The following is a 14,332-nucleotide window of genomic DNA, read 5'->3' as shown; positions in this document are numbered from 1 at the left end:
GGCAGCCAACAGAGATATGAGAAAATGCTCCCGATCGTTAGCCATTAGAGAAATGCAAATTAAAACTAGGATGAGATTCCATCTCACACCAACTAGGCTGGCATTAATCCAAAAAACACAAAATAATAAATGTTGGAGAGGCTGCGGAGAGATTGGAACTCTTATACACTGCTGGTGGGAATGTAAAATGGTACAACCACTTTGGAAATCTATCTGGCGTTATCTTAAACAGTTAGAAATAGAACTACCATACAACCCAGAAATCCCACTTCTCGGAATATACTCTAGAGATACAAGAGCCTTCACACAAACAGATATATGCACACCCATGTTTATTGCAGCTCTGTTTACAATAGCAAAAAGCTGGAAGCAACCAAGGTGTCCATCAACGGATGAATGGGTAAATAAATTGTGATATATTCACACAATGGAATACTACACATCGATAAAGAACAGTGACGAATCTGTGAAACATTTCATAACATGGAGGAACCTGGAAGACATTATGCTGAGCGAAATTAGTCAGAGGCAAAAGGACAGATATTGTATAAGACCACTATTATAAGATCTTGAGAAATAGTATAAACTGAGAAGAACACATACTTTTGTGGTTACGAAGGGGGAGGGAGGGAGGGAGGGAGGGAGGGAGGGAGGGAGGGAGAGGGTTTTTTATTGATTAATCAGTAGATAAGAACTGCTTTGGGTGAAGGGAAAGACAACACTCAATACATGGAAGGTCAGCTCAATTGGACTGGACCAAAAGCAAAAAAGTTTCCGGGATAAAAGAAATACTTCAAAGGTCAGCGGAGCAGGGGCGGGGGTCTGGGGAACATGGTTTGAGGGGACTTCTAAGTCAATTGGCAAAATAATTCTAGTATGAAAACATTCTGCATCCCACTTTGAAATGTGGCGTCTGGGGTCTTAAATGCTAACAAGCGGCCATCTAAGATGCATCAATTGGTCTCAACCCACCTGGAGCAAAGGAAAATGAAGAACACCAAGGTCACACGACAACTAAGAGCCCAAGAGACAGAAAGGGCCACATGAACCAGAGACCTACATCATCCTGAGACCAGAAGAACTAGTTGGTGCCCGGCCACAATCGATGACTGCCCTGTCAGGGAGCACAACAGAGAACTCCTGAGGCAGCAGGAGATCAGTGAGATGCAGACCCCAAATTCTCATAAAAGGACCATACGTAATGGTCTGACTGCGACTGGAGGAATCCCGGCGGCAATGCTCCCCAGACCTTCTGTTGGCACAGGACAGGAACCATTCCCGAAGACGACTCATCAGACATGAAAGGGACTGGTCAGTGGGGGGAGAGAGATGCTGATGAAGAGTGAGCTAATTAAATCAGGTGGACACTTGAGAGTGTGTTGGCAACTCTTGTCTGGAGGGGGAATGGGAAGATAGAGAGAGAGGGAAGCTGGCAAAATTGTCACGAAATGAGAGACTGAAAGGGCTGACTCAATAGGGGGAGAGCAAGTGGGAGAAGGGAGTAAGATGTATGTAAACTTACGTGTGACAGACTGATTGGATTTGTAAATGTTCACTTGAAGCTTAATAAAAATTAATTAAAAAAAAAAAAAGAGAAGCCTCAGAGAGACACGGGGACCTCATACCACCAAGAAAGCAGCTCCAGGAGCAGAGCATGTCCTTTGGACCTGTGGTTCCTGCATGGAGAAGCTCCTAGTCCAGGGCAAGACTGATGACAAGGACCTTCCTCCAGATCCGACAGAGAAAGCCTTCTCCTGGGCCCGACTCCCTGAATTTGAGCTTCTAGCCTACCAGAGAGTGAGAGAATAAACTTGTTTGTTAAAAAAAAAACAACAAAAAAAACCCCACTCAGCAGTAAAGTTATGATTTGCCAGTTGGCACTTTGATGCCAAGTGGGATTGGAGAAATGAGTTTTCCCAATAGAAAGTTTTGGAACCCAAGGTTTCCTGTTAGATTTTCTTCATAGTTCCACAAAGCTTTTAAAGGTTAACTAAATGATTGGGTTAACCATTGATTCATGTTTTTAGCATATGAAATGGAGTCATTTCGAGAAGGGAACAATTATGTAAATACAAACTTGGGAGCAAGAATTGTACCTGAAAATGATACCTTATTGGTAACATCTCAGTTTACTCTTTGAATTCTCAATGTGAATAAACATAACTTGCTTTCATACAGCGCTTTCTTTTTATCATTCCTGTGTGTTTTCACAACAATTCTGAGAGTTAGGACACATTTTACTGTCATTATTTCAAGATGGAAAATGCATGGAAGAGAGTTGTGATTTGGCCATGTTTTGTGGCTCATGTGAGAGTCAGAAGCCAGGTCACTTGACTCTCAGCATAGCCCTTTTTCCTCACCAGACCTCCCAGGTCGATATGTGTTCAACATGATTGATCGTCCAGTAGGTCTTATGTTTGGGTGTCTTGTGGAATAAAAAAGGAAACTAGGACATAGGACTGTAGTCCAACTACAGCCCAGCTAGGGAGAAATAATCTAAATATGTGACCACTTAAAAAACTAAATAAAATATTAAAGTATTCATCCCTTTAAGTAACAGAAGATAGAGGATAGAGCATGAGGGGTTAAATGACAAGTAAGTAGCACATATCCAAGAAGTATGATAGCCATTCAGAAGAGAAGAGAGGCTTTGATAAGTGCCCACAATTGTCAAACACAATAGGAGGATCCAGAAAGTAAGAGAAAGCAGGGTTGCCACAGCCAGGGAAGCAAAGTGATTGACTAGGGAGAGGTTAAGCAGTGGTGAAAGGAGGCAGGGAAGCCAGTGAGAAGTTTGAAGAGAAAGTCTATTGAGACTGGGGAACAGGAAGTTATTGGTGAGCTTGGAGATGGGAGACTGTAACTGGATGATGGAGAGAAGGATAAGTTACAGGTACAGGGATGCAGCAGATGCTGTCAACGCTCACCCACATCCCTTGGACTTCCTGTGGGTTCTGGCTGACTTTTAACTGGGAATCTGCATCTCTTTGCTTAGGAGATGTATTTGTATATTTATTGACCCAAAACTACTGGCCACTCTGCCGTGAGGCAGGTCAGATGGGATGGGGAATGAGGAGCCCCACGAATAGCCTTGTGACTCTCGGGAATTGGTGTATAAATACCCCAGCTCCCTTGCCTTACCCTTGCTTTGGGGTGGCACAGTCCTGAGGCATGCATTTTGTACCATTTCCCAGGATTTTCCTGCAGGATTAAGCTCCCAGGAGCCCACTGTGGTAGCTGGCTTAATGCTCTTGTTGTTGAGTACCATCGAGTCAATTTCAACTCATAGCAACCCCAAGTGACAGAGTAGAACTGCCACAATAGGATTTTCTAGGCTGTAATCATTATGGGAGCAGATCTCCAGGTCTTTTATTCTGAGGAGCCACTGGGTGGGTTTGAACTGCCTACCTTTCGGTTAGCAGCCAAGCACTTGACTGTTGTGCCACCAGGGCTCCTTATGTGTATTCTAGAACTGGCTTAATAGCACAATCGTTATTAGCTGCCTTTCCTTTCTTGTCTCACTTCCCCACTCTTCCACCAGCGTGTTTCCTATGCTTCCCAAATAAATTATCTGTACTTGAATCCTTGCCTCAGGCTCCTTTTCTGAGGGAACCCAAACTAAGACAGATGATCATGTAATTTATGGTTCAAAAATAGGACATCTGTGAGAGTGAAAGGGAGAGGGGTGCTGTTAATAATTATGGCACAACAGCTAGTGCAAAGCAGGATAGGAATTTCCAGGGATATGCCTCTCCTTTGAGTGGGACTAGATGAGAGAGAAGTGAAATTGAAATACCAACTCCTTATAATAACAGAGAGTAAATACGTGCAGAGACTAAAGACGCCTTTTATTTAGTGAACATTTGTGTCCTATGCCCCACTACCTGAGGGCTCTGGAAAGGAATAAGTCTGCTCAAGAGAAGGAAAATATCTCAGGAGAAGAATGAGCCATAAGAAGTAGGTCAGTGTCCAGACTCCAGGAAAACAAGGCTGTGCGTTTCTACACTCCCTGTGATTCTACCAGGGCACCAAGCCATCCTGTCAGCCTTAGTCAACAAGACATTCATCCAAGCCATCACTGGGCACCTCCTTCCTCCTTCCTCTCGTTTTCCGTTAGTGATATGCGTGCACTCCTCTCTGTAGCTGCTCAAACAGATCAGCCTCTCTTGGTCTCACATTCACGGCCTCTTTGTTGGTCCCAGCAGCCCCCAGGATATTGTCTGGAAATGGATGCTTTAATACCCAAGACCTTTCTACTTCTTCCCTCCAAAAGGGATTTTTCCCCCCTCCAAGAAAATATTTCAAGAAAACAATTCCATTTTCTTGTGTGGCTTAAGAGGTGCTGCTGCTGCTGAGGGGAAGAGCTCTCTGGATGTGATGGTGCTGAGAAGGACAAGAAGCTAACATTGTTTTTCCTTCCCTATGCACATACTGGAAACCCTGGTGGCACAGTGGCTAAGAACTACATGCTGCTAACCAGAAGGCTGGCAGTTCGAATCCACCAGGTGCTCCTTGGAAACTCTATGGGGCAGCTCTACTCTATCTTATAGGGTTGCTATGAGCCGAAATCGACTCAAGGGCAACGAGTTTAGTTTTTATGCACATCTAGACTCCCTGGTGGGGCAAATGGTTAATGTGCTGGGCTACTACCCGAAAGGTTGAAGGTTGGAGCCTACCCTGAGGCACCTCAGAAAAAGGCCTGGTGATCTAGTTCTAAAAAGTCAGCCTTTGAAGAATCCATGGGGCATAATTCTACCCTGACACACATGGGGTCACCATGAGTCTAAATCAAATTGGTAGCAACTGGTTTATGCACATGCTCATCCCATCCCTGGAGCCACGGTAGCTCAGTGGTTAAGAGCTACAGCTTTTACCCAGAAGGTCGGCGGTTCAAATCCACCTGGCGCTCCTCGGAAACCGTATGGGACAGTTCTACGCTGTCGTATAGGGTTGGTATGAGTCGGGATTGACTCAATGGCAACAAATTTGTCTTTTTTTGTTTTTAATCCCATCCCTGGATTCGAGATAGCAGTGTCCATGTGATGTCAATGGTGCGACCCGAGGTCTCTGGCAGGGAAGGGGCCTCTGCTCTCCAGCAACCAATATCGAGCTGGGTTGTGATGCTGCCTGTTTCTAATGGCTCCTAGGACCCCATTCCTGAGAGATGTGTCCCATCCCTTGGCCTCCCTGCTCTTGACAATCTGACTTGCAGTTGTCCCTTCCCCCTTGAGTTTGGAATTGATATGTAAATAAATAGGTCGGTATTGCTATGTTTTTTTTTTTTTTATTGCTGTGTTAAGCACCTTATAGCATTAAATCATTTAATCCTCACAAAAGCACTATGAATTAGATCCTGTTATTAATTCTGTTGAGTTTCTGGGAGTTCCCTGTCCATACACTGCTGCAGACATTTTTGAATTTTCTTCAGCAAAATTATATTTGCATGTGATATTAATGATGGAAAAAAAAAAAAAAAACGCACTCCATCGAGTCAACTCTGACTCACAGTGACCGTACAGGTCAGAGTAGAACTGCCCCATGTGGTTTTCAAGGAGTGCCTGGTGGATTCAAATTGCCGACTTTTTGTTTAGCAGCCATAGCACTTAACCACTGCACCAGCAGGGTTTCCAAAACAGAACAGACCATGGGATATTCCATTAGACCTAGAGATAAGGCTGGGCTGGCCCCCTGGGTTGGTTGAGGAAGGAATTGCTCTGATGGGTCTTAGTACCACAGAGTTCTCACTAGCTTTAATGGATTAGAATTCTGCCTGTAGCTTTACCGAATCTTAGAATTCAAGGCCTAGGGGTATGATCTACCAGAGACGGCCCAGGGAAGAGTTTATCGGAACTGCACGGACACCAGATTGTGCGATGTTTCCAACTTGCACCTCCTTCCTTTGCGCTCAGCTTTATTGGCATTTTATCATCTGTTAAAAAGCACCCCAAATTTTGCTCTGTATCACAGGTCAAACTCATTACCTCCTCAGGAAAAACCCCAAAGACCTTTCTATTGAGACAGAGCCCCCACAGTGCTGTATTCTTTACTTGGCTTCCTCTCCTACAGTGTTATATGGAAAACTCGTTTTCTCTGCTGGGCTCCCTCCCTCCACCCTCTCCACCCCACCACTCCCTATGCCCCTACCTCCCCCCACCCCCCGCTTTGCATTTGAATTCTGCGTTTGCACCTGAGTGGTATGATTAAGAATATTGCTGAGGTAACTTGTATGTATGAACTCCCCATTTGTAAACCCCTTTAAAAGTAACTTGCCTGCCTGCCCTTGGCCGTTGGCCAGCAGTCTTGGCAGCACCAGCTCCGACTGACTCCATTTCCGGTTACAACGAAATAAAGGTGCCTTTCCTGTTCTCCTGGAAACACTGGTGACATGATGGTTAAGTGCTAGGGCTGCTAACCAAAAGGGTGGCAGTTCGAATCCAACAGGTGCTCCTTGGAAACTCTATAGGGAAGTTCTACTTTGTCCTATAGGGTCACTATGAGTTGGAATCAACTCGAGGGCCGTGGGTTTTGGGTTTGGGTTTCCTGTTCTCCCACCTTGGTCTCTCATTTATTGGCCAATACTAGTCATGCTGAGTAAGCACCTGGTGTTTCCACCCAGTAACACCATCCTCCCACAAAGAATGTCAGCTACACAAATACCATCTCATTTAATCCTTAGCAGCCTGTGAGGTAAATGCTATTATCCGTCTTTCAAACGAAGAAACTAGGACTACCTCCTTGACCTTTCCTGAACTGAGCCTGAGTTTCTTCCAAATCTTTGAACTGGTTGGTTCTAGTTTGAACCCCTGATGATAATTTACATTTCTTCTTCTTTTATTTTTTTTAAGTTATGCTTTAGATGAAGGTTTATACAGCAAATTTGTTTCTCATTAAACAGTTAATACACATATTGTTTTATGACATTTGTTGCCAACTCCTCAACATGTTAACACTCCCCACTTCTCAACCTTGGGTTCCCCATTTCCATTTGTACAGCTTTCCTGTCCCCTCCTGCCTTCTCATCCTTGCTCCTGGGCTGGTGTACTCATTTAGTCTCATATACATGGTAGAACTCTGTGTATTATTGTTGTTTTATGGACCTAATCTTTGGCTGAAGGGTGAACCTCAAGAGTGACTTCAGTACTAAATTATAAAGGTGTCCAGGGACCATACCCTCAGGATTTCTCCAGTCTCTCTCAGACCAGTAAGTCTGGTCTTTTTTTGTGAGTTTGAATTGTATGTGTGTGCGTGTGTGTGTGATTTAGATGAAGGTTTACAGAGCAAATTAATTTCTCATTAAAGAATTAATATGTATATTGTTTTGTGACATTGGTTGCCAACCCCATGGCATGTCAACACTCTCCCATTCTCGACTTTGGGTTCCCCATTATCGGCTTTTCTGTCCCCTCCTGCCTTCTCATCCTTGCCCCTGCGTTGGAATGCCCATTTAGTCTTGTTTTGTTGTATAGGCCTGTCTAATCTTTGGCTGAAGGGTGAACATCTGGAGTGACTTCAGTACTGAGTTAAAAGGGTGTCCAGGGAGCCATACTCTCAGGATTTCTTCAGTCTGTGTCAGACCAGTAAGTCTGGTCTTTTTTGTGTGTGGGTTAGAATTTTGTTCTACATTTTTCACCCTCTATTGTGATCCCTGGTGGGGTAGTGTTGAAGTGCTATGGCTGCGAACCGAAGGATTGGCAGTTCGAATCTGCCAGGCATTCCTTGGAGACTCTGTGGGGCAGTTCTGCTCTGTCCTGTAGGGTCGCTATGAGTCAGAATCAACTCGATGGCAATGAGTTTGGTTTTTTGTGGTTTTATTGTTATCCCTGTCAGAGCAGTTGGTGGTGGTAGGGAAGGGAGTAAGATGCTCTCAACCTCTGCATCTCTCCCTCCAAGGACATCTAGTGAAAGAGCATGGAGCCCGATCCATTCCAGGCTCTGCTGCTCTCGGCTGCACGGGAGGCAGACAGCACCCCAGCCTCTGCTAGTCCATCTCCAAGGCTTCTCCCAACCCCTTCTGAAAAAAACTCATCCCCCCCTTCAGTCAAAGAACACAAGCTTTCATGCATATTGACTCAGGGAAAGACCCCCAGGAAGTCACCAACACAGCAGCTCCACAAATAGCAAGACTCCAAATCCCAGTTTGGGTTCACGTGGGACACCTGTTGTCTTTGTACTCACAGGACCTAGCCACGGCCTAGCATGGTGAAGATCATAGTAAAGTTTGTGGAGCATGGATTCCTTCAAATGTATCCTCCAATTTCATCTTCACCCGACCCTGAGAGAATAAGGAAGAAGCGGCAGGAGAAGGCTGAGCCACTCACCTGAGGTTACCCAGCCGGTAAGCAGAGGAGCAGGGATACGAAGACACCACTTTCAAATGTTCTACCATCACGCTCTGCTGCCTTCCCCTGGTTGGATGAACAAATGGTGCCTCTGAGATGCAGTTTCCTCATCTGTAAAATGGGTTTGTTCTGATGTTTTGCATGAGTCAATGTTTGTAGAGAGCTTCACAGTACTCTGTAGTGGTAGGTCTTTTTCTTCCTTAAGTTTCCTCCAGTCATATAAGTGTGTGGAATGTGGAAGGAGATGCATATTGAGCAAGAAAACATTCATGAGAGTAAAATGTATGAAATGTATCCCCTCTGCTCCTAGCCTGCCTCCTTTGAATGCACTTTAGTGTTCTTTTTCACTGCCCACCACCCTCTGCTGCCCAGACATCTGTGTATCCTTCCCCTCGTCATAGAAGGAAACACTAAGATGTTAATTCTCCTACAGCATTGGAAAATTATGCTATTTATCCTCTCTGGAGTATTTGCATTTTTTAAAAGGCCGTAGGGAGAAGAATGCTTGATCTAAAAGGCGTAATTACTTGTGGGACACCAAGTACAGAGGCATTTGGAGCTCTGTCATTTGATGACGACCTGTCATAAAGTTAACCCCAGAGCAGTCCTAAGCCCAAGGTATCACTGACCAAGAACTAGTGATGGGGCTCATTTGTCAGAAGTGCAAGTACAGATGGAAATGAGGGTAGAAGAAGGGCTGACTCCGTTTTCCTGTCACCCCCACTACCACTAAAGACTCCAGTAAGGAAGGGTAAAGTGGGACCAACCCTGGGCTATTAAACAGAAGACTTGAATTCAAGTTCTCCATGTGAGCCCAGTCACTGTTCCAGCTGACCAGTCTCTCCAGGCAGTTTCCCAAGAGCATCTCACATCCAACATGTCCACAGTGAGGCTTATCTACCTCACCCTGTCACCACCTGAGTTGTTCCCCTTGCAGCAGGAGCACTCCCTCACCTGATCTGGAAATCCTTTCATCATCACTGGCTCCTCCCTACCCTTTGTCTCCACAGCTCCCACCCATAATGTCTCTTTCAAAGATGTCATTCAGTCATTCATTCAGTCAGCAAACATTCAACACGACTTGACCATAGTGGTAAACCAGACCAATGTGACCCTGCCGTCGTGACACTTGCACCCCTTAGCTTTTGCTCCTGTCCAGGCCTCCCCATGACTTGCCTGGACTATCACTATTCTTGACCACCTGGTCTTCTCACTGTCATTCATTCTCCCTTCCTTCTAATCTGTCCCCACACAGCTGCCAGAGGAGTTTTTCTAAAGAACTGCTTTGATCCTATTCCTTCCTTCCTTCCTCTTAGCCCTGACCTTATCACCTGTAAAAATTCAGAAGAGTAAACTACCTCACAGAGTTGAGGAGAGGATAAAGGAGAACTGAGTCAGATCCATGGCACTTAACAACAATGACAGCACGTGAAAACTCTAGCTACACAATAAGCATTCAAGAATGATTTATGGAATTGATCTGGCTTGTTTGGCCAGGTTAGCTGGCTACTAGTAACCAAGGGCTTGCTAGGTTCCGGGTGCCGAGCCAGGCATTTTATATAGATTGTCCTTTTTTTTGTTCCTCAGCAACCGTGTAAGGAAGGTTCTTTTATTATACCCATTTTGTAATTGAGGAAACTGTGACCCGAAAAGTTGAAGTGACCTGTCTATGGGTCCTTGAAGAGAAAAAGGCTGAGCTAAGATTCAAATCCAGGCCCTTCTGGTTTCAAAGTCTAGCTGTGATGCCATCGAGCCTCTCTCAGTGGCTTCCTTCTCTGTCAATATAATGTTGAGGGTCATCCTCTCCTCACAGAAATGTTTGGAGAATCAAATGAGTTATAAACTCAAAATGGCAGGCTTGGGAAGGGTCTTGAAGAGCACCGTGTCTAACCTCTTCATTTTATAGATGAGGAAACTAAGGTTCAGAGAGACAACTTAGCCAAAACCCAGCAGCTGATAAAAGAACCTGAAACCACAGGGTTCCTATTACCCCCTCCAGCGTTCTTTGTGGTTTTATTTGTTTTATTGTGAAAAATAGCATGCGTACAGAAAATAAAAAATATATGCACAGCTTAATGAAATACTAAAAATGAATGCCCTCGTAACTATCAGCCAAGTCAAGAAATAGAACATTCCAGTATCACAGAAACCCTCTCTCATGCTTCTTTCTCTTCCTTCCAACAAAAAGTAGCCACTATCCTGACTTTTATGGTTATCATTTACTTGCTTTTTATTATAATTTCACCACCTAAGTATGCATCCCTAAACACCATGGTTTAGTTTCTCCTGATTTTGAACTCTGTCATATAATATCACAATATATACTCTTTCGCGACTGGCTATATGGCTGTTGCACATAGCTGTAGTTCATTCATTTTCACTGCTGCATTGTGTTCCATTGTGTAGATCTGCCACAATTTGTTTATAAATTTACCAGTATTTACTGATCCATCCTGTAGTTGAGGTAGTTTGGATAGTCTCAGGTTTGGAGCTACTATGGGTAATGTTTCTCTGCTATTATATAATAAATATACCTCCATTGTACCACACTGCTACCTGAGTGGTAACGGTTCTGCAGCCATGGTCTGTTTCCTGTAATAAAACACACTCGGATGAAGGCGGAAAGGACAATAATGCAGTTGGCCAAAGCCCTACTGGTGATGCTTCCAGCTGCAGCCCAAACTCTTTAAAGGGTCCCCTGGCCTCTCTCCCCTGAGGCCTCTTCCATGCCTCCCTCCCAGCCTTGCTGTGCCTTTGACCCCAGCTATCACTTCTTTGTGAGATCTTCCCACTGACTTCGACTTTGCCCCTGCTTCTAGCTACAGCCTCTGACCTCCCTTTCAGTTCCTTTCTTCTTTTGTTGGTTGACTGGGTTTGGGACTGAACACTGATCTATTCTTTAATGTCCCCTGGACTCAGCCATAACATCTCAGACCAAAACTCCCTAACAATGGCCCTTCTTGCAAGGGGAGGTTTCTTGAAATATTTTCTCTCCACCTACCAGGAAATCCATTGATTCTAGAGAATGGCCACCCCAAGAATGGCGGGAGGCTGAAGGCAGGAACACAAGTCATCATGGGGCAGGAGAGGTGGATGGCATATGCAGTAGAAGCAGGGACACCAGTGCACGTGGCTGCAACAGCATCTCCCAGTGACAAAGTTACAAGAGAAAGGAAAGAATGTGTCAACCACCACAGAGCTGAGGTAAAGGCTGCCCAGTCCTCAAGATGGGTCACTTCCTAAACTTCCAGGGCTGTGACTACGGTTGTTTTTCTGTCAAGCTTGTTTTCATTGCTACAATAGTATCCTGAGATGTACTGGGTTACCTTTCTTTAAATAACAACATCCTCTTATTATGAATTCTGTATTTCGTTTGGACCCGTCTTCGTAGTGTTTGTATTACTCTGTACAACTCGTTCTTGGAAACTGTGGAAATAGCAATATTGAAGTGGATAGAATTCCTTTTTTAATTTAATTTTATTTTCATGGAAATCCTACTGCTTTGATATTGAAATCTGATGACAAATTTGTGGTTAACTCCACCCATTAGTATTCTGAAGCCAGGAATTGAATATTTTTTCTGTGGGGATTTCAACAGTCAATACGCATTCTGTGTTGTTCAAAGTCCTCCCACAGAAAAATTCTGAGAAGGTGGTGGGTGGGGGTATAGGATAGTTGAGAGCCAAAATGCTTAGAGTTTTGGCAAATACAAAAACTTTTAGAAGAACCGTGAGCTTTCAAATGATACCACAGTCTTATCTCCCAACCCATAACGTAATGGGGATGGGAGTATCAAGGCTCAATCAGGGAAGCAGAGCCACCGTGAGTGGTACAGAAAAGCACAGGTTTATTCCAGGCATTAAACCTCGAGCAATGCTGTGAGCTGGTGAAGATGTCGACGCAAGGCTGTTACCTCTGGTGGGGTCAGCCCCGAAGTCGCTGTAGGCTGACAGACCTGGCTGGTGGGGTCAGCCCCGAAGTCGCTGTAGCTGACAGACCTGGCTGGTGGGGTCAGCCCCGAAGTCGCTGTAGGCTGGCAGACATGGCTGGTGGGGTCAGCCCCGAAGTCGCTGTAGGCTGACAGACCTGGCTGGTGGGGTCAGCCCCGAAGTCGCTGTAGGCTGACAGACCTGGCTGGTGGGGTCAGCCCCGAAGCCGCTGTAGGCTGACAGACCTGGCTGGTGGGGTCAGCCCCGAAGCCGCTGTAGCTGACAGACCTGGCTGGTGGGGTCAGCCCCGAAATCGCTGTAGCTGACAGACCTGGCTGGTGGGGTCAGCCCCGAAGTCGCTGTAGGCTGGCAGACCTGGCTGGTGGGGTCAGCCCCGAAGTCGCTGTAGGCTGACAGACCTGGCTGGTGGGGTCAGCCCCGAAGTCGCTGTAGGCTGGCAGACCTGGCTGGTGGGGTCAGCCCCGAAGTCGCTGTAGGCTGGCAGACCTGGCTGGTGGGGTCAGCCCCGAAGTCGCTGTAGGCTGGCAGACCTGGCTGGTGGGGTCAGCCCCGAAGTCGCTGTAGGCTGACAGACCTGGCTGGTGGGGTCAGCCCCGAAGTCGCTGTAGGCTGACAGACCTGGCTGGTGGGGTCAGCCCCGAAGTCGCTGTAGGCTGGCAGACATGGCTGGTGGGGTCAGCCCCGAAGTCGCTGTAGGCTGACAGACCTGGCTGGTGGGGTCAGCCCCGAAGTCGCTGTAGGCTGACAGACCTGGCTGGTGGGGTCAGCCCCGAAGTCGCTGTAGGCTGACAGACCTGGCTGGTGGGGTCAGCCCCGAAGCCGCTGTAGCTGACAGACCTGGCTGGTGGGGTCAGCCCCGAAGTCGCTGTAGGCTGACAGACCTGGCTGGTGGGGTCAGCCCCGAAGTCGCTGTAGCTGACAGACCTGGCTGGTGGGGTCAGCCCCGAAGTCGCTGTAGGCTGACAGACCTGGCTGGTGGGGTCAGCCCCGAAGTCGCTGTAGGCTGACAGACCTGGCTGGTGGGGTCAGCCCCGAAGTCGCTGTAGCTGACAGACCTGGCTGGTGGGGTCAGCCCCGAAATCGCTGTAGGCTGACAGACCTGGCTGGTGGGGTCAACCCCGAAGTCGCTGTAGGCTGGCAGACATGGCTGGTGGGGTCAGCCCCGAAGTCGCTGTAGGCTGGCAGACATGGCTGGTGGGGTCAGCCCCGAAGTCGCTGTAGGCTGGCAGACCTGGCTGGTGGGGTCAGCCCCGAAGTCGCTGTAGGCTGGCAGACATGGCTGGTGGGGTCAGCCCCGAAGTCGCTGTAGGCTGACAGACCTGGCTGGTGGGGTCAGCCCCGAAGTCGCTGTAGCTGACAGACCTGGCTGGTGGGGTCAGCCCCGAAATCGCTGTAGCTGAGAGACCTGGCTGGTGGGGTCAGCCCCGAAGTCGCTGTAGGCTGACAGACCTGGCTGGTGGGGTCAGCCCCGAAGTTGCTGTAGGCTGACAGACCTGGAAGTTTGGAAGAAAAGTGGAGGAGAATGAGGCCTAACTGGACCCTATGAAGACAAACAGGAAGACACAAACCTATAAAGACAAACTGGGATCCATGAGGACAAACTGAAGTCCAGGAGGACGAACTGCAGCTCACATCTGTCTCCCACCATCTCCGACCGGGGTGACCTGTGAAGAAGCTGGGGCCCCTCATGATGGAGGTACTCACACCAGGCCAGGACTCAGAGAAGCTGCGGGAGAGCCAGAGAAGTGGAGGAGCTGCAGGCCCAGCAGCTTCCCTGTGCCAACCAGGTAGGCCTACAGAGCAGTGACAAGCACGCCGCAGCAGCACCTGGTGCCCTGAGCTGACCTTCAGCGCGTGATGGCTGCTGCTTCACTACCGCCTTCCAAATCTCATGCAAATTTCTCTTACGCCCATCCTAGCCCAGAACCACTGGAACATGCTTGCTGCTAATGAAAAGGTTGGAGGTGCTAGTCCACCCAGAGGCGCCTTGGAAGAAAGGCCTGGTAATCTACTGAACAATCAGCCATTGAAAACTCTGTGGAG

General features: G+C 47.2%; 1 protein-coding gene and 1 long non-coding RNA gene across 3 annotated transcripts in view; one reads left to right on the top strand and one right to left on the bottom strand.

Moving 5' to 3' along the window:
* LOC126068466 (uncharacterized) overlaps window positions 1-14,332 on the top strand; it is a 1,054,989-nt gene that overhangs the window by 782,631 nt on the left and 258,026 nt on the right. The gene's annotated exons all lie outside the window — the stretch shown is intronic.
* On the bottom strand, window positions 12,605-13,658 carry LOC126068472 (uncharacterized). The gene is made up of 3 exons (XR_007515710.1): window positions 13,609-13,658; window positions 12,688-12,863; window positions 12,605-12,643 (listed from the first exon to the last, which is right to left on the bottom strand). It is a non-coding gene; the product is annotated as an uncharacterized LOC126068472 (long non-coding RNA).

This window comes from Elephas maximus, chromosome 27 (genome assembly GCF_024166365.1).
Source record: "Elephas maximus indicus isolate mEleMax1 chromosome 27, mEleMax1 primary haplotype, whole genome shotgun sequence".
Taxonomy (NCBI): Eukaryota; Metazoa; Chordata; class Mammalia; order Proboscidea; family Elephantidae; genus Elephas; species Elephas maximus.
This window is presented reverse-complemented; position numbering and strand designations above follow the sequence as displayed.